The following is a 19,514-nucleotide window of genomic DNA, read 5'->3' as shown; positions in this document are numbered from 1 at the left end:
CGGAAAGCTATTTTTTAACTCTTTAAATTTTAATGTATTACTAAGATATTCATGTAAAATATTATCTTTACCATATAGCAATATATTAGCAAAAGTATCGTAAAACAGTGGTAAAGAATATAACACAATCAAGGCCGGATCATCACCGTCAATTTTGATATCCGTATTCTTCAAGTCCAGTATAATTGAATTAACTCATCAAGGTGAGTTTTAACAGGTGTACCTTCGTTCATACAAAGATTGTATAACTTTTTCTTCAGGTAGAGGCGATATATCAGCGATTTTTAAGAATATAGATCTTCCAGCTTCTTCAGTAATTTTTTGAAGAACGCTCTCTATAACGCTCATGAAGATCGCAATCAAAACCCTTTCCTTCATGTCTGTCTTCTTTGTCTCTTTCATCTCTTTAGAGAAATTCTCATCAATTGTCTTCCATAACCCTTGCAGCACCAGGGACGATTTCATCCTAATTTTCCATAGACTAAAATTAGAACCCCCATCGAATTTCTCTACTTTGTACTTTGTTAAAGATGATGAAGATATATTAACTCTAGATTGTATGTAGAAACCCGTACCTTCCTCTTATACCAATTGTTGCAAAAGATCTTGAGTTTAACTAGCACACTCACATAAAGCCAATAGAGAAGAGGAAAAAATAACACAAGGATTTAACAAGGTTCGGTTAAGCCTAATCCTCAGGGCAAAAATAGAGAGAGTTTTCCACTATGAATGAGAAGAAAAGCACAATACAATTTGTAGAATCTCCAACTACCACTCCTATATATAGATTTCAAATAGTCTCAAACCTATAAGAGAAATTGTTTCCCAATCCGACAAGGACAATAAGTTTTCCTTTCCCAAATCTATTAGAACAATGAGTTTCTGAAACTTATAGGGATTGTGAGTTTCCTAAAAATATAAAAAAATAATTCAATCCATAAATAACACATAGTAACTAGTACCTAAAAACACCAGTTAAAAAATAAATGACTTTCTTAGGAAAAGAACCAGACTTGAAGAAACCAAGAACCTTTTTTTGTTCTAAATACAAAGTTAGTTCAAGATCTGCATCACAAAGTTGTTGGTCACTTTGTTGACCAAATGTTTCCCATAAATTACACCTTCAAACTTCTTCATGCTACCCGTGTTCCGTACAGACACATCTAGCGATTCTATTGCAGCATCATAGTTGGGCTGTAGGAGAAATGAAACATGCATCATTAGAAACTAACATAAAGCCATATCATCGTTCTTTTAATTTAATTATCAAAAGAAAAACAAAGACTTTAACCTCATAAAAATAGGCCACTCAAACACGATATTTGCTAGTATTATCAATGACCCTATGAACTATGGATTCATGTTGTCCATTGGATAAAATCTGCCAATAACCAATAGAGATGAATAACTTAATCAGATGTGTAAAATAATAAAAAAGTTCAAAGTAAATTGTGTACCTTTAATATGTCTTCAATATTACAGATAAAGGTTCCTTTAACTGGTGTTGCAACTATCAAATCGTCAAATTTGTTCTTCACCTTAAAACAATTCAGAATGATTAGTAGTGAAACAAAACCAGCAATATGTTTCATCAAAGATTCAATCCAATAAATCAAGATGAAAATTACATCATAAAACAAAGGTGTAAGAGGAGGCTTTACAAGGTAAAAATAGGGAGTAGTCATGCTTTAAGGACTTGGAAGCTAATCTTTCTCGGTAGCTCTCAAAGAAAGGGACAAAATGGGAAAAAGGAATATAATTGTACCTCAAGGGAAACTACGGCATCATTCTCGTTGAGTAATGTTAGTAAGCCTGTAAGACGAGAAAAAACAATTCATGATTGACAATCAATAAGTGGAAGGAGACATTCTTGAAAAGATAAGAAGTTTTACCATAATCGGTATGAGCTCCACTGAGAATTATTTGATTCCAAATAGATGGACAACACAGACAACAAAAGGTATCACTTATTAGAAAACAGGGGGAAAAGGAACTCGATGAACAATACCATAACTTACAATCCAATTATCCTTTTTTTCAGTAACTTACCGTCCAATTGTATTGCCATCATTGTCTTGTCCAACTGACAATGGTGGAGGAGGGTAACAAATTGTTCTTAAGACCCAAAGTGGGTCGCCGCTTATTTCATCCTCCATTTCATCGGCTGATCCACCTAATGCTAGAGCAATATCCCTTATTATTTTACGGGATATATCTGCCAAAAGTATTATACAAAAGTTTATTACTTTTTGTCAGTTCCAGTGTAGCAATACCTTAGACTGTCAAAGTCTCTACTTTTCATGCCCCTCTACTAAGAGATGCACCATGTTGATAGGAATGACACTGCAACTATGTCAAAAGATTATGTATATACGGAGTAAGGCACACGTGCAAAGTTTAACATAAAGCTTCATCAACTGTTTGAAATGTGGAGGATTACTTGGCCTGCATAACAAATATTGTACCAAGGTCAAACAAAACGAAGAAACACCAAAACTCAAAGTCGTCATTTAGCAGTCAATAGTATAAAACAAGGGGACGAAAAATAAATAAGGGATTTTAAGATGTACAACGAGATAGAAGGGAAGGGGTTCGTGCCAACCGAATGCATTACAAGTAACTCGTTTACCTACCATAAGTTGGGACCTTGCATAACTTCTCCAAGATCTCCATATATATCGTATCTAAACACTCAAGGTGTAATTTTAGACTTAAGAAATCAAATTCCAACTCAATAATTTTAGACAATGGTGAAGAAAGCTTGAAAACCGTTATACAACAAGTGGGGCACTTAATTAGTTTCTCTAACATATAGTAAAACATATATAACTAATTAGTATAAGGTACATCAATAGCTTCTTGCATATCAGGTATGCCTTTAGTTATATTCTCATGGATTACTTGGTAACCTCTGCATTCAAGATACATAGTATCACACCTCTTTTTTCGGGGATTGTTGAAAGAAAAGAGTTTTTTTCCAAATAAAGTGACGTTATTGAAAAGGGATTGATTTCATTTTAATTTTAAAGAGTCGCCACTTGAAATAAATTAAGGTATTTCAAGTCCCTGATATATTTTAAGTCCCAATTCAAGGAAATTTATTCTGTTTATGTCTGCGAAACACATAAGACCAAGTAAGAAATTTTGTTAACCCGATAGAAGGTGTGAGGCACTCGTGAGTTCCGTAGTTTTAGCACGGTCGCTTAACAATTACACTTGATTCAATTATTTGATTATTATATATTTTAAAGGCAGAATAGCTTGACAGACACCTATATTCATACCGTTTTGACATCCCGATCTCTCTACTTGATGAAGTTTTATGTAAGTACTTGTACTTGTTCAAACATAGTATTTCAAACACCTCTGACTGTTAATTGAGGTTACATGGCATTTATATGGTTAAGATGGACAAAACGCGTGAATTACACGCACATATGATACGTGAATTGGTGAAAATAAAAAAAAAACAAAAAAACAGGATACAACACCCCTCCCCCACCCCTCTTTCGGTTCTCTCCTTCCTTTCTCTATTGTTCATCAAATCTCTCCCCTTCCATCCACTTTCTCTTCACTATTCTTTATCCCCTCTTCCATAAGATTTTCTGCCCACACACCCCTTTTTTCAATCATATCATCTCCAGCCATATTCTTCCCCTTTCCCTTTCTATGGCTCCACCATTTTTTCCGGTAGTCAAAGCTTCCAAATCTTTTTAACATCCGTAAACCTATCAACAAGCAACACAGGATTGATTGTTCCATGGTTTAAAGGACCCAAAAAATGGCAAATAGGGAATATAGTTTTATTTTATTTTCCTAAAGAGGGTTTTTAATTGACAAACATAAAAAATGACATGGCAAGTGACGTGGATCTGCCACATCAAGCAAGTGAAAGAGACACACCATAGTCATCAGATAGAGGTATTTAAAATATTATGTTTGAACAAGTATAAGTGTTTAGATGAAATTTTGTGAAGTAGAGGGACCGGCATGTCAAAACGATACAAGTACAAGAGTTTGCAAGGCTATTCTACTTATTTTAAAACTTACGTAAATTTTTACCTTTACCGCTTTTAAATTACTTGGTTATTATGGAATTATCTTAAAACGAACCACGTGTGTGTATTCGTTTTGTTTGGTAAAATCATGCCAAGCGTACATGTACACAATTGGTAACATAAATAATTATTAAGATTGTTTCACCCAAAGTTGCGCGAACGCATACCTTGGTTTTAATTTTAGAAATCGTAACTATGTCACGCAAGCATGTACATAATCACGATAATTGATTAAAAGCGTATCTAAAAGCATACTAGCACATTCATGATTTGTTTCTTTCCTAAGTTTGAGATTATTTCAAGTTTGTGAATTATGAATAAGAGATTTTTATGGAAGAAATAGTATGATAGACTATTATTATCATTAAGAGAATCAATTATTCTTTAGAGCTATTAAAAGTCATAACTTAATAAATTACTAACATTCCATCTTACAAAATACATAACGTAGAACTACATTCTCATTAGCGTAAATAATAAAATAACCAAATAAGGATGTACAAAACATGGAAAAATGTTAAGGCATGATTTACGAAACATTGTTAAAATGAAATCGCAATTTTCAAAATAAACATCCATTAAACATGATTTAAAGCTCACTTGAATGTTCTCTTAATCCAAACTAACGAACAACCAAAATTATAAAGAGTCAACTATAGATGAACATTAATGGATATCGAAATACAGTAAAAGAACATTAACCAAACAAAATATCATATATCATCGAGCAAAACAGAAAAACAAGCAAACAAAAATATGACTCTTGTTATGTGTGTGTTTATATAGCTGGTGGGTGGTGGGTGAATTAGGGGGAAAGAAACGTTTTTGGCGTGAGGATTGAGGTTCTGAAATTGGAAAAATAAGATTCATGTTGCTATGCCAAATTGTATTGTAGCAAAATTGCTGAAATCTTTTTTGCAGGTTTGTGATGTGTCGTGGATGTGTACGTGATACTGAATAAGGTGGGGAATGGAACAAAATTAGTTACGCTTTCATTGGTTCTCAATTTTTCTTTTTGATTTTCTTTCAAAGAAAAAAAGAAGAATCTATTCTTACTAAATTAGAAATAGCAATGTAAAAGTACTACATACTCAATATTCATTTATTGAAAGCCTCTAACTTAAAAATTGCACTAAAACTAAATAAAACTATAATATATTTTTTGGACACTTTTCTTTCTCAGTAAATGAAAATAAAACTTATACTAAAAATATGACGCTTTTTATTATTTTTAATTTTCTTAAGTAAAACCTATAAAAAGGTGAAATAAAGGCTAAAATATATAGATTAAACTTAAGACAACAACAACAATAACAATTCAGTATAATCCCACTAGTGGGGTTTGGGGAGGGTAGTGTGTACGCAGACCTTACCCCTACCCTGGGGTAGAGAGGCTGTTTCCAATAGACCCTCGGCATCCTTCCCTCCAAGAACTCCCACCTTGCTCTTGGGGTGACTCGAACTCACAATCTCTTGGTTGGAAGTGGAGGGCGCTTACCACAACCCACCTTGTCAAATAGATTAAACTTAAGAGATATTTAAATATTAAAAAGTAATAAAAATTTTAAATTTGGTCAAAAATTAGGTGCTTACACATAAACCATCATTAGTTAAGATAACATAACGAAATTGTAATAATTTAAGATACTGCGCAAATGACTAGGAACCGACCTGTATGTAGTTGTTGCAGAAAGTTTGATCTTGAGTTTATCCTCGTAAGGTTGATCAAAGTATTTACGTGTAAATCTTCTTATCTCTTCCATAAAGGGTACATGGATAGCATGGCCCGTTTGAAAAAAATGAGAAACAGAGAACAGAAAGGAACCTTCAAACCACACAGAAAAACAAGTACTGAGGAAAATTGCTAACTCCTTCATAAAACTACCAATAGTAGTAATAACAAATTTGGCTAGTTAGGTCATAGGTGTGCATTCTTTAAATTGTTCTAATGGTGATTCTCAAACCTTTTTTTGGAGATAAATATCAATTAGAAGGTCTAAGACGATTACCTAGAAAGCACTTGATCATATCATGATATAAAAGGTTAGTATATATCTAATACCAGAACAAAAAATAATTGCATGCACCTGCAAGTAGTAACCCATCCATCTATCTATATCTATATTATATTAAAAGTGGGAAAAAAACCCTTAGGTCAAATGTAAATTTATCAAAACATTTTTTTAAATAATTCAACTACCATACTTTAAAAAAATTATATAAAAAATGCTAAATTTGTTTGAAAGGATGTGATCATTCGTATTATTATCTAATAATGTTCAAACTAAGAAAAATCAAATTATGGTGGATGTCTACTCTTCCTCCATGATCTTCTCAAATGCTTAATGACATATTCAATGACATATTTTTATGCTTAATGACATATTTTTCTTCACTTTTCATGCTTATATAAAGACCTTGTAATAGATAGGAAAATACACACAATTGAAGAAGAAATACTCTTCCTTCTCTCTATCTCTATTTCTTGTTCATGTTTTACTAAATTGCTTTTATTTCATAACTTGTTCTTATTCATGTTTTACTAAATTGCTTTTATTTCATAACTTGTTCTTGTTCATATTTTACTAAATTGCTTTTATTTCATAACTCGTTCTTGTTCATGTTTTACTAAATTTTTTTTATTTCATAACACGTTATCAGCACGACTGTGCTCCCATTTTCGTACACCTCCATATAGGCATAGACTGTGTTTTGTGTTTGCTATCCTTATACCAATAATTTTGTGGCTATCAAACAAAATAAAGATGGAAGCCAATGGGCTGGATACTAATACAAGATAAGTTTTCATCTTTCTACCTTATTCATATTTTTATTTTTATCTTCCGCTAATCTCAAATTTTTTTTATTTTGCCATGATAACTCACAATAAGCTTTCAATTTTTTATTTCCATTTTGTTATAGCTTAAAAGTGTGCGAGCCCTGCATTGGCAAGTATAGTTTTTGCTTATTCTTTCTTGACGTCTGATATGAATTTTTAGTTATCGTTTGGCTATCCTTCAAGGGATCTATTCATGAACCAAATCAAAATGCATGAATATATATTTTGTAATTAAGTTTTGAAACAGGTACTCTCTACTCAATTTTTTAACTTATATTTAACGTGTTGAATAGTGCTTACATATATGTGCGCAGATATCAGACAACCAATGTGCCCTTTACCCTTTTCACGCTAAGATGGATGTTACTATGGCAATATTTAATGAATAGAACTAAACTGGTACTATTCCTGCATAGTTGGTTAAATGCATGCATAAATAAACATAATATTGTGGCAGGATAGTTGTAAACATCTATAATCCATATATTATGATGTGAATTGGATCGCATATGTAGATACTGGAAGTACTACAGAAATTATATATATGCTTCTAAGTCCTAGTCTTTATTCTTACTTTATTGATTTGGTTTATCGTTTACAAAATTGGTAAGTGTTCTAACAGATTATCTAGTATTTATTTGAATGCACTTCTATTTGAATTCACGTAAATCTAAAAGTGATAGCACTTAGAAGGAATGAAACGTTTTCGTCCTACAACCTTAAAAAGTGATTATATTTTTAAATTATGTTTCAACTAATTTTGTTTATGTTTCTGACCACAAGATTGATAATTTAATCTTGTACTTTGGCCTATTATGAAACTAGTTAAGACATATTTAAGTTCTGGTGCACTATAATGATAAGAGTTGGGTTTGAGTCCCAACAAATTTTGCCTAACATGCCTTTATATGGGTAAGGCATTGGATTTGAGTCACAATGCACAGTATAGATGAAAGAATCATGAAGTCCGCCCTACTTGATATGCTCCATTCAGTAAAGAAAATATGGTAACAATATATGATAAGTTTGAAAGACGACAAAATAATTTTTCATGACTGTATGAATGTACGAAGACATGGCAAGGGACAAAATAATAATTTGTCTTTATTATGGTAACTATAAAAGGAGAACAATAAGGGTTCTCGATGTAATCCTTCAAAAAGGTGAAGGAAATATTTACCATCAAAATGGTATGAAAAATTTATAAAGCATGTCACAGTAATTATACTCCATTTTTTTAAGAGAATGAGACTTGTGATAAGCATTGAGAATGTAGACTCATTCCAGAAGGTGAATATAGCAGTATGTGATAAAAGTAATGAATAAAGACGTGCAATGCATGATTGGATACATACCACAACTCACCTCTAAGGGTGGTTTGAGACAAAGAAAGATAATGAATATTACTGTATAGTTACATGAATATATCATTGGTCGCATACAGGTGATACGCCAAAAATATTTTGTCATGCCTTATGAAAGTTATTAAAATCAAAATTAAAGCAAGAAATTATTTTGCTTATGATGATTTTGAACATGACAATTATTATGATATGATTCTCTTTGTGAATGAGACATTCATTATATGGATGGTGTGACAAAAGATCTTGTAGTATAAAAGCAGTTAAGAGTTCTAAAAGAACTAATTTATTACTACCAGGATGAATCAAATTGTTCATGACATTAATATTGTAGTAAGTCTCAAAAGAAATATTTTGATTTACAAATATATTAGCCAAAGTGGTTGGCATATTGAGACTATAAATGAAAAGAAGATTGAATATCTTTATATTACTATAATCATACCGGGTAAATATGAAAGGTTACCTGACTTTTCTTCTATTTGTACTACACAAAAATAAGCATGATAATGCAATCACAAGCCACAAGTAAACTAGAGATTTACTGAAATAAATATTAGTTGGCATGACGGGTTGACCATCTCGGTTCAATTATGATGCAAAAAATTATTGAAAATTACATTGGCATATATTGAAGAAATATAAGATTCTTCAACAATTGTGCTGCTTATTCTCATGATATACCAGTTAAGATTGAGATTGAATCCCTTGATTTCTGGAACGAATAAAAGGTGATAAATATATGTGCCCAGTCACCTTCCATGTGGACCGTTTACTATTATATGATTTTAATAGATGCATCTATTCTATGATAACATGTGCATTTGTTATCAACTTGCAGTTTGACTTTTGCAAGATTGATTGCTCAAATTATTAGAGCACAGTTCCAGAATATAAATTATGATGATTTATCTTGATAATACTGATTTAAATCCAAGTTGGTTTAGCAGAAATTGTATGCCTCCAATTATATCTAAATCATTGGTTATGAGAACAAAACTACCAAAATAAAATTTGGTATGTGATGTATTATTTAATATACAACAGCACTTGTACGCATCTAACCAAGTTATGATAAGTTCTCCCTATCACAATCGGTTCAGGGTCAGGAACCAAATAATTTTTATCTAGAAATATAAATGTGCTATATGATTTAATTATTCCACCAAAATGCACAAAGATGGATCCCCAAATAAGGCTAGGGATATGTGTTGGTGATCCCAAGAATAGAGGAGAAAATGGGCAGCTGAAAAAGTAATGCATGTAATGAATTATTATGAGTACATCTAGATCCTCGTACGAGAAAATGTGAACTTGAAGTTCAAGTGATAATTCATTTACAAAATATTGCCAGGCATATTTGCTGACCCAAAGCTATATGTCATATTCAGCTGCTAATGTTCCAAATAAAATAAAGTTCATAATAAATAGAGTCTATGGCATGCATGAAGCATAATAGACTAATCGGTTCCAAAGATAAAGCTCCTTGAAGAAGGAGAGGAGCAAATGTTCAAGATGGTCATAATAAGGAGGCAAGTGCTCTAAAAGAGCAGCACGACATAACACTTCATAAGACCTCATGGGAGAGGCTCAGGTACCTAAAAATAATAAGATAAAGAGATTTCAATAAGTTATGTCTTTATTGGATAATAGTAGAACCGATATAAAATGATCGTCGACGATATTGTTAATATAATGTAGCGCCCAATATTATTAATATTGACGAGGATCTTGAGCTCAAATCTGTCATAAAATTTGGACAGTTTGGCCAAATGAAAAATACGCAATGAAAATTGATTTCACCTAAAAAATATGAAGTTAGACGGATAGTCCCAACACCTGAAAGTATAAAGCCAGTGGAGGTATAAATGTGTTCTTGTGCGGAAAAAAAAGGTCAAGTCAATAGACATAAAGACGACTTGTGTCACAAGAAGATTTATAAATATCCTGGCATTGATTATATAGAGACATGTTCTCCTGTGGTGGATGTCGCCATTTCAGGTTTTAATCTGGCAATACAAGAAAAAAGTGATATGCGTATAATGAAAATCATTGAAGGATTAAATTATTCTTAAGCATATTAAGGTTTCCAAGAAATATATTAAATAAAGCTTCAAAAATTCTTATACGGATTGAAACAATCAGGGCACATGTGGTATAATCGTCTGAGTGAGTACCTGCTGAAAGAAGGGTACAAGAATGATTCAATTTGTCCTTGTATCTTTATAAAAAGGTATGGATCTAAATTTGTTATAATCACCGTGTATGCTGATAATTTAAATATCATTGGAACTCCTAGGGAGCTTCCTAAAGCAGTAAAGCTTCTTAAAGCAGTAGAACTTCCTAAAGCAGTAGACTATTTAGAGAAAGAATTTGAAATGAAAGATCTTGGAAAGACAAAAATTTGTCTTGGTCTACAAATTGAGTATATGAAAGATGAAATTTTTGTTCGTCAATCAGCATATACAAAAAAGATTTTAAAGCGATTCTATATGGATAAAGCACATCCATTCCGACCTCATGAAAATAATGAAGAGTTTCTTGGTCCCGAAGTACCATATCTTAGTGTAATTGGTGCACTAAATATATCTTTCTAACATTATAAGGTTTGACATAACTTTTTCAGTTAATGTCTTAACAAGATATAGCTCTGCTCCTACAAGGAGACATTGGAATGGGAAACACATATTGCGGTATCTAAAAGGGACTGCCGATATGGAATTATTTTATGGCAATGATTGCAGTCCCGATCTTGTTGGTTATGCCGATGCTAGGTATTTATCTGACCCAAACAAGGTTCGATCTCAAACAGGCTATGTGTTTACATATGGAGGCACTGTCATATCTTGGCGATCACTAAGCAATCAATCATGGCTACATCATCTAATCATGTTGAGATAATTGCTATTCATGAAGCAAGTCGAGAATGCGTATGGTTGAGGTCTATAATACACCTTATTCTAGACAAATGTGGTTTGAAGTGTGACAAACTACCTACAATTTTGTATGAAGACAATGGAATATGTATAGCCCAATTGAATGGAGGATTCATAAAAGAGGATAGGACAAAGCAAATTTCACCGGAGTTATTTTTCACACATGATCTTCAAAAGAATGGTGATATCAATGTGCAACAGATCCGTTCAAGCGATAATATGGCTGATTTGTTCATCAAATCTCTACCGACGTCAACCTTCAAGAAACTAGTGTACAAGATTGGGATGCGAAGGCTCAAGGATGTGAATTGATGCTCTCATCAGAGGGGAGTTAATACATGTTGTACTCTTTTTTCCTTACAAGGTTTTGTCCCATTGGGTTTTCCTTGCAAGGTTTTTAACGAAGCAACCAAAAGGCGTATTTCTAAACATGTGTGTACTCTTTTTCCTTCACTGGGATTTTTTTCCCATAGGGTTTTTTCCTAATAAGGTTTTAACGAGGCACATTATCTATGGACATCCGAGGGGGAGTATTATAAGAAAAATCAAATTATGGTGGATGTCTACTCTTCCTCCATGATCTTCTCAAATGCTTAATGACATATTCAATGACATATTTTTATGCTTAATGACATATTCAATGGCATATTTTTCTTCACTTTTCATGCTTATATAAAGACCTTGTAATAGATAGGAAAATACATACAATTGAAGAAGAAATACTCTTCCTTCTCTCTATCTCTATTTCTTGTTCATGTTTTACTAAATTTCTTTTATTTCATAACTTGTTCTTGTTCATGTTTTACTAAATTGCTTTTATTTCATAACTTGTTCTTGTTCATATTTTACTAAATTATTTTTATTTCGTAACACAAACTAATTTCTAACTAACAGGTGCCAATTATTTACTGTGTTTTCAACCATGTTGCCTTTTCAAATAAATAGAGAACGTAGAGTGTCTTTCCAATTGAGAACATTAAAAAATATATCTTCAAAAGCCAATGCATGAATGGACATCGAGTAAACCGTGTGAACCATTTATAGGGTTTCATACTAAAAGTGTCTATTTAAGCTCATATTTCTATTTTATTTCCACTTTGTAAAGGAAAAAAAAACAATATAAGCGGTAAAACCAAAAGATTTTTATATCTTTAGTTAATTACATGAACATAGTACGATCAAGATTTTGACTAAATTATCTATATATACTTGAGAAAATCATAATTAAGTGCGCAATATTTTGTTTATTTGTGGGCCCTAAGAAAGTCCCACATATCGTCTACTCTTCTAGCACGGAACGTCTGGACCAATAACTGCCCCTCTCATATGTACGAAGACCTATGCTCGGCCTGAAGCAACAGTAGCTATAGCGAGGCAAGTTCGGGATGCACAGGCGGAACCTCTATGACTACTACTGTAAATTGAACAATATTAATTAAAGTATTTTTCTTTTTCATTGCTTAACATCTTTAAATATATTGCAATACCTTTAATATTAAAATTTATTCGATATTTTTACTATATTGCTAATTGGGCTGATACATTTTCTAAATTATAATTTTATATTTTATATGTTACTTTAATATTTTATATGTTAGTTTACTATTTTATATATTTTTTTATTATTTAATATATTTGATTCTTATTTTATATGTTAGTTTATTATTTTATATGTTAGTTTTATTATTTTAAATGTTTGTTTGTTACTCACCTATTTTTGACTATAATAAAATTAAATAATTAATTCTCATAACTATACAAGATTTAATTATTAAATATTCATATAACAATACTTAGTTTGACAAATATAATTTTCTCATGTTATTTTCTTACGTTTGTTGACTAGAATTGAAGAGGATTTGTGCTTGAACTACCAGTTTCTTTAAAATATTCTTGGGTTTAACAGATACTTAAATGATTAATTTCAATAACTACAAAGATACTACGCTAAAGGGCACTACATTTTACTACGCTAAAAGGACCCTACATTACAAATATGAGCACTACATTATGGCACAAGATACTACTACATGAAACTAAAGTAACAATTTATCTATTTTACTAGTCTTTTAGCAAACAATTTAATCACAAATTAATTCGGATAAAAATAATAAATTAATTTAATCACAAAACAATCACGAAAAAATATATACCACAATAAAAATTAACTAATTAATATTTTTTTAACAACTAATAACAATTTCTCTATTTTACCAATTTTTTTAGCACACTAATAATATAATTCGGATAAAAAATAATAAATTAATTAAATCGCAAAACAATCACGAAATAACATAGAACACATTAAAACAACTAATAGGCATTTTTTATACATGAGTTTTAACAAAAACTATATCGGAATACCTCAATTTTACTTTATTGGAAACTTGAAGATTTGATGATTTAGAGCCGAAACGAGCAACCCACTACGAGATAACGCCTTAGCTAGGATGTGGGACCGAGAGTCTATATTTTTTGTGGGACAGATGGGCTCCAACCGAGTTATTTTTGCTTAAAAATAAGGGGGAGGGGGGACGTTGTTTGCCGTTCTTTAATGGGAGGAAGCTCATTGGTTTTGTGGGGAAGGAGAGTGACACATTCTTATCTAGGTATGGCGCCTTATATTAAGACGTTATACTATAGCATCTTAATATAAGGTGCTATACCTTATATTAGGACGTTATACTTAATTGGGCAAACGGCCGTTAAGGTATAACGCCTTAAACTTGGACGTTATATATATTTTGATTCCCAATTTGTTTTTCCACATATTTTGGTTCTTTGAGTCCAAAAGAACCACACTTTGATTCCAGACTCGTTTTTTGCTCGGTTTAGTGCTGTTTTTCAGCTGCGTTTTGAGTTTGGTTTCCAATTGGTTTAATTTCGGGGTTGGAGTATGGTGATGGAACTGGTTTTGCTATGGCTGTTTGGTGGTGGATTTTCAGCTGCTTTTGGATGGTGTTTGGAAGTTGTTTCGGCTGGTTTTTGGCAGCGTTTCTGAGTATAATTCTACGGGGCTAATGGCTGGTGGTTGGGGCTCATTTTTGTGACTGAACATGATGGAAAATCATCTGGGTTTTGATGGCTTCTTTTATGCTAAATGGAGTTGTTTTGGAGATGTTTTAATTGTGCTTTAGGAGAAGGTCTGTGGGGGCTTCAATGGAGTTTCTAGAGGAAGAAGATGGTGGTGTGTGAATTAGAGGGAAAGAAACGTTTTTGGCTTGAGGGAGATGGGTAAAAACAAGACTCATATTTGATTCTTGGTTAATAATGCCACGTGGCCCAGTTAAAAATCGTCACGTCATTAATGAAAGACCCACCAATTCTGCCATTAGACGCGAGGGTATTTTTATTAATAGAATTAATGCCGTGTGCTATTTCGGACGAATAGATAGATGCATGGTATTTATAAACTATTTAGCAAACTATAAGAATAGTTTAGGCCCTTTTCCGCAAAAACAAGTACTAAGGAAAATTGCTAACTCCTTCATTAAACTACCAATAGTAGCAGTAACAAATTTGGCTAGTTAAGTCATAGGTTTGCATTCTTTAAATTCTTCTAATGGTGATTCTCAAACCTTGTATGTGTATCTCCAAATATTTTGGAGATAAATACAAATTAGAAGGTTTGACGTAGAAAGCACTTGATCATATCATGATATGAAAGGTTAGTATCCAATACTAGAACAAAAAATAACTGTATGCACCTGTAAGTTGTAATCCATCTATCTATCTATATTATATTAAAAATGGAAAAAAAACCCTTAGGCCAAATGTTAATTTACCAAAACATTTTTTTAAATAATTCAAATACCATACTTTTAAAAAAATTACATAAAAAAATGCTAAATTTGTTTGAAAGGATGTAATCCTTCGTATTATTATCTATAATAATGTTCAAACTAATTTCTAACTAACAGGTGCCTACTGTAACAATACGTACTCTAACAGTTAGAAAACTAATACTGTTTGAAAAGGCAACATGGTTGAATTACAATAGGCACCTGTTAGTTAGAAATTGTTTACTTTGTTTTCAACAATGTTGCCTTTTCAAATAAATAGAGAACGTAGAGTGTCTTTCCAAATTGAGAACATTAAAAAATATATCTTCAAAAGCCAATGCATGAATGGACATCGAGTAAACCGTGTGAAACATTTATAGGGTTTCATACTAAAAGTGTCTATTTAAGCTCATATTTCTATTTTATTTCCACTTTGTAAAGAAGAAAAAAACAATATAAGCGGTAAACCCAAAAGATTTTTATATCTTTTGTTAATTACATGAACATAGTACGATCAAGATTTTGAGTAAATTATCTATATATACTTGAGAAAATCATAATTAAGCGCGCAATATTTTGTTTATTTCCCTTAAAAAAATTTCAATGAGTTTTACCTAGTGAAAGATAAGAGGAAAAAAGGACAAATAGCATAAAAAAGAATTCTAAAGAGCAAATCGTTGGATGTTAAAATATAAGACAGATACCATAACTTTTTTATCATATTTGATTTTTCTTTTCCTCAAAGGAAGGACAATATATTTATTATAATTGATTTTTTCTTTCTTTTACTGAAAAAAAAAGTTTTCATATTTGGGGAATCATTTTATTGGAGAAAATGGTTTTGGACTCCTATAAATTTTGGTTCATTCATTCTCACTTGGTAGCACCCACAATGTATTTTCGAAAAGGTTTAAGAGTCTTGTTTAGGGGTACAATTTGTGAGACAAGTGTTACTCTTTTATTTTAGAGTGAATTTGTGAGGTTATTCTCTTGATATTTTGTACTCTTTTATATCGTGCACTGTTCAACTACGCTTGTGGATGTAGATCCATTGATCTAACAAATGTTAAATATTTGTATCTCTTTTGATATATTTTTCTTTTGTTATTTAATCAATGTTCAAGATATACTTTTATTAGCTTCTAAATGACAACTAATTATTTTGATCCTAACAACTTTCATAACGTCACCACAAGACATTCATATTGTTGGATACTTTAGGACCCGTTTGGCCATAGATTTTGCCAAAATAAATTTGGGTTTTATTTGGCAAATACATGTTTGACCATAAATTTTGCTTACATTTTGGCCAAATCTCAAATCCCAAAACCAGCTCTTTTGGGTTTTATTTGGCAAATACATGTTTGACCATAAATTTTGCTTACATTTTGGCCAAATCTCAAATCCCAAAACCAGCTCAATAGCTGGTTTTGGGCCAAAATATCACTATTATATTTTTTAAAAATTGCCCCAAACTTTTGTATTTTATAAAAGAGCCCACCATTTATTATTTTGTAACGATGTTGCTTCGTCTCTCGGTCATCTGATAGTGTATCATGTAATTCATTATAAAAATGATAATTTTGTATCAAATTTATTTATGTTCAGGACTATGGTTTGCGATAATATAATGAATGTTATTAATAATAGTACTGTTGGGTATTTGTGATAGTTTTTAGAACTTGTGGGTATAAGTCATGTTTCATATTTTTCCAAACCAAACTTCACCCAAAACAGATGTCTAAACACATTTTCATCTTCAAACTAAATTTCATCCAAATTAGATTTTTCAGAATAAATTTGAAAATTTATGGCCAAACACTAGCTTGTAATATAGAAGTGCCTATTTTGAAAGGTGCGTAGCAACTTTTTGAAATTCTGTTTTATTATAAATATAAAAACTAAAGGGAATTATTTTTGGAAAAAGACAAAAAATGAAATAAATAAATAAATGTGATTGGAAAATAGGAGATGCCACATCACATCATTAAAACCAACTTTTAGATATATATGCTTGTTATAAAAACATCTAAAGAATCCTGTCCAGAAAAGGCTCTGATCGTTGGATAAGGTTGTACTATGTTCACATGTTTGTAGTTTCCCAAACTGTTTCCAGCTATCAATGCTGTGACATAAATATCACAATTGAAACTCTGCAAGTGTGGTATCTTAGCACAAATTGTTACTTCGTTCCATTTACTTGATTTTTGACGTTTATTTTGTAATTTATAATATTTGATTTTTCCAAATATTAAGAATGAAATAATTTTTTTTCTTCAGTTATTCTTGGAGTAAAGAGCATAGGAGTATTTGTTATATTTTCAGTGAACAAATTAAAGCTAATATAGTCAATTTCATTGTTAGTTAATGCTAAGACATGAATTCCTTAATATATGTAAAAATTAATTAAAGTGAACCGAAGGGAGCAAGTATTACAGTTTATGCATAAGGTCTATTTTTAGTAGAATTTAATTCTTTGTTCGATGATTCATTAAATCTGTTTTTACGGAGGAGACACTTAATGAGACAAGTAAATAAGCAACACTTTCTGTTTTTCTTGTAGTGAAACAAGACCTGCAATAACGCCGATAGAAAGAAATATTAGCAGGAGAAGAATAATTACCACATAAAAAATCCAGCTTCTTTACATGCCTGATCTTGTCTAACAACTCGAGCTATACTTTCATCTTGAGCCACGTTCGGATGATCCCACTTTTCTAGAAGAGGACTTATATCTTTTACATATGAAACGCTAAAATAATTTTTTACAAAACCAATGCAAAACACTTTTTTAAGCAAAGTTTCAATAACCATGTCCAAGAAGAGAAGGGAAACTGATAGTACGCAACAAAAAATAGACCTTAATACTATTAAAATTTGGAGTTAAAAATTAAAAGCAAAATCATGAGAACTTTAAAGCAGAATTTCAAATGTGGCTTGGAATTTCAAACCTATTAGAGGGATAGACTTAATTAAATTCCGTAGCCATGCATGGTGCTGAAAAATAAATGAAGAAGTTGAGAAATTATATTTCGACTTCGACTCTAATAGAGAGACTACTCTTTGCAACGCTATGCCAAGTTGTAGGTAGTAGCACATATATAGAGACAGATTTAAGTACATGGCAGATGGAACGTTAGGTGGGCAGATGGAACGTTAGGTGGGGACCGCCCTTAGTCCGAAAATTATATTGTGTATAAAGTAAAATATTAGAATTTAAAGGTATATAACATATATTGAACCCTCTTTGACGGAGAATTTTTTTACATCTTTTAAATTTGAGCACCCCTGAGGAAATTGATGATTTCGCCACTGCGCATATGTAATGCACTTGCAAACAAACTCTCTTTTTATTTCACTACAAGAGCATGATAGGTTAAAGTAAAAGGGGTAGCTTGGTTCACGGACAAAGTTATTCCGGAATTATATAGTCATGAGATTATAATCTTGGGACTAATAATTCCTAATTTATTTAGTACTAGTTCTTTGTTTGGTTTATTTGATTAAAAATGATATATACAGTCTATAATTCAAAACATGTGTTTGGTTTGAAACTCGATAAACTCGGATAAATCTTTTGTTTCCAATTTTAACCTTGGTTATTTTAGTGAACTCGAAACATTTGAATCATTTATTTATTTTTTTAAAAAACTAATAACTATTTCATTTGTTACTGCACAATTTTTTACAATGCTAACCTTGGTGATTGATAGAAGTTTTAGGGTGAAAATTCAGAAGTTCATTGTTAATCTGGAGATGATGATCTTGGAACTCAAACCCTTAAATTTGGTGATGAAATTTTGATTTCTCATTCCATGATAACATTTTGGGTAACTTCTCTCTTTTATTGTGGCTTCAGCTGGGTTTTTCAGTTTAATATGTTTGATGTATTTAGGTCAAAAAATCTTGTGGTAGAGCGTTTAATAGGGATGAGCATTGCAATTGGTTGATGAAGGCTGATGGTGTCTATTTTGTTTTGTTCTAATCTTCGGTCTTTTGATTTGAAGTATTTAGCTCCATGGCAGTGACAAAAAGTATTAATGCATTTCATAACCCAAAACATATAAATTACAAATGAACGGAGCTGAGGAGCTAATATGGTCATTTTAATCATTTTATCTAAGGATAGCTGACCTTGGGATGGTTTATCTCACATCTCATGTGGGATAAAATAATACCAAATTTGAGGTATAAATTTATTGTGAGATTAGTTAATACGTTCAACTAAATAAAGTATAAATTTAATCTAAACGTAATCCTGAGATATCCTACCTTATCTCATGTACGAAACGACCCCCACTATTAGAAATCCGGTAAAAATCGATCAAAAAAACCGACCAACGTTGATCGATAATGGTCAAAAACCGACCAAAACGTGACCATTTACGTGTGGACGGTATTTTTGTGGTCGGAAAGGCATATCGACCAAAGTTGGTCGGAAATTACCGACCATCTTTGGTCGGTCAATTAAATTCAAAAAATAAAATATTGCAAAAAAAAACCGACCAAAGTTGGTCGGTATTTTAATTATGTAATTA

At 31.7% G+C, this 19,514-nt stretch overlaps 3 long non-coding RNA genes across 3 annotated transcripts; all 3 read right to left on the bottom strand.

Moving 5' to 3' along the window:
* Positions 1 to 650: 650 nt before the first annotated feature.
* LOC104094605 (uncharacterized) lies at positions 651 to 1,543 on the bottom strand. Its single transcript, XR_011414395.1, has 3 exons — positions 1,458 to 1,543; positions 1,292 to 1,381; positions 651 to 1,194 (listed from the first exon to the last, which is right to left on the bottom strand). It is a non-coding gene; the product is annotated as an uncharacterized lncRNA (long non-coding RNA).
* A 220-nt stretch (positions 1,544 to 1,763) lies between these two features.
* Positions 1,764 to 6,059, bottom strand: LOC138891425 (uncharacterized). Its single transcript, XR_011414396.1, has 4 exons — positions 5,730 to 6,059; positions 2,050 to 2,445; positions 1,893 to 1,912; positions 1,764 to 1,812 (listed from the first exon to the last, which is right to left on the bottom strand). It is a non-coding gene; the product is annotated as an uncharacterized lncRNA (long non-coding RNA).
* A 3,438-nt stretch (positions 6,060 to 9,497) lies between these two features.
* Positions 9,498 to 18,042, bottom strand: LOC108946304 (uncharacterized). The gene is made up of 2 exons (XR_011414394.1): positions 17,600 to 18,042; positions 9,498 to 9,856 (listed from the first exon to the last, which is right to left on the bottom strand). It is a non-coding gene; the product is annotated as an uncharacterized lncRNA (long non-coding RNA).
* Between the last annotated feature and the right edge of the window lie 1,472 nt (positions 18,043 to 19,514).

This window comes from Nicotiana tomentosiformis, chromosome 2 (assembly GCF_000390325.3).
Source record: "Nicotiana tomentosiformis chromosome 2, ASM39032v3, whole genome shotgun sequence".
NCBI lineage: Eukaryota > Viridiplantae > Streptophyta > Magnoliopsida > Solanales > Solanaceae > Nicotiana > Nicotiana tomentosiformis.
The sequence above is the reverse complement of the archived record's forward strand: the minus strand, read 5'-3'. Positions and strand labels throughout refer to the sequence as shown.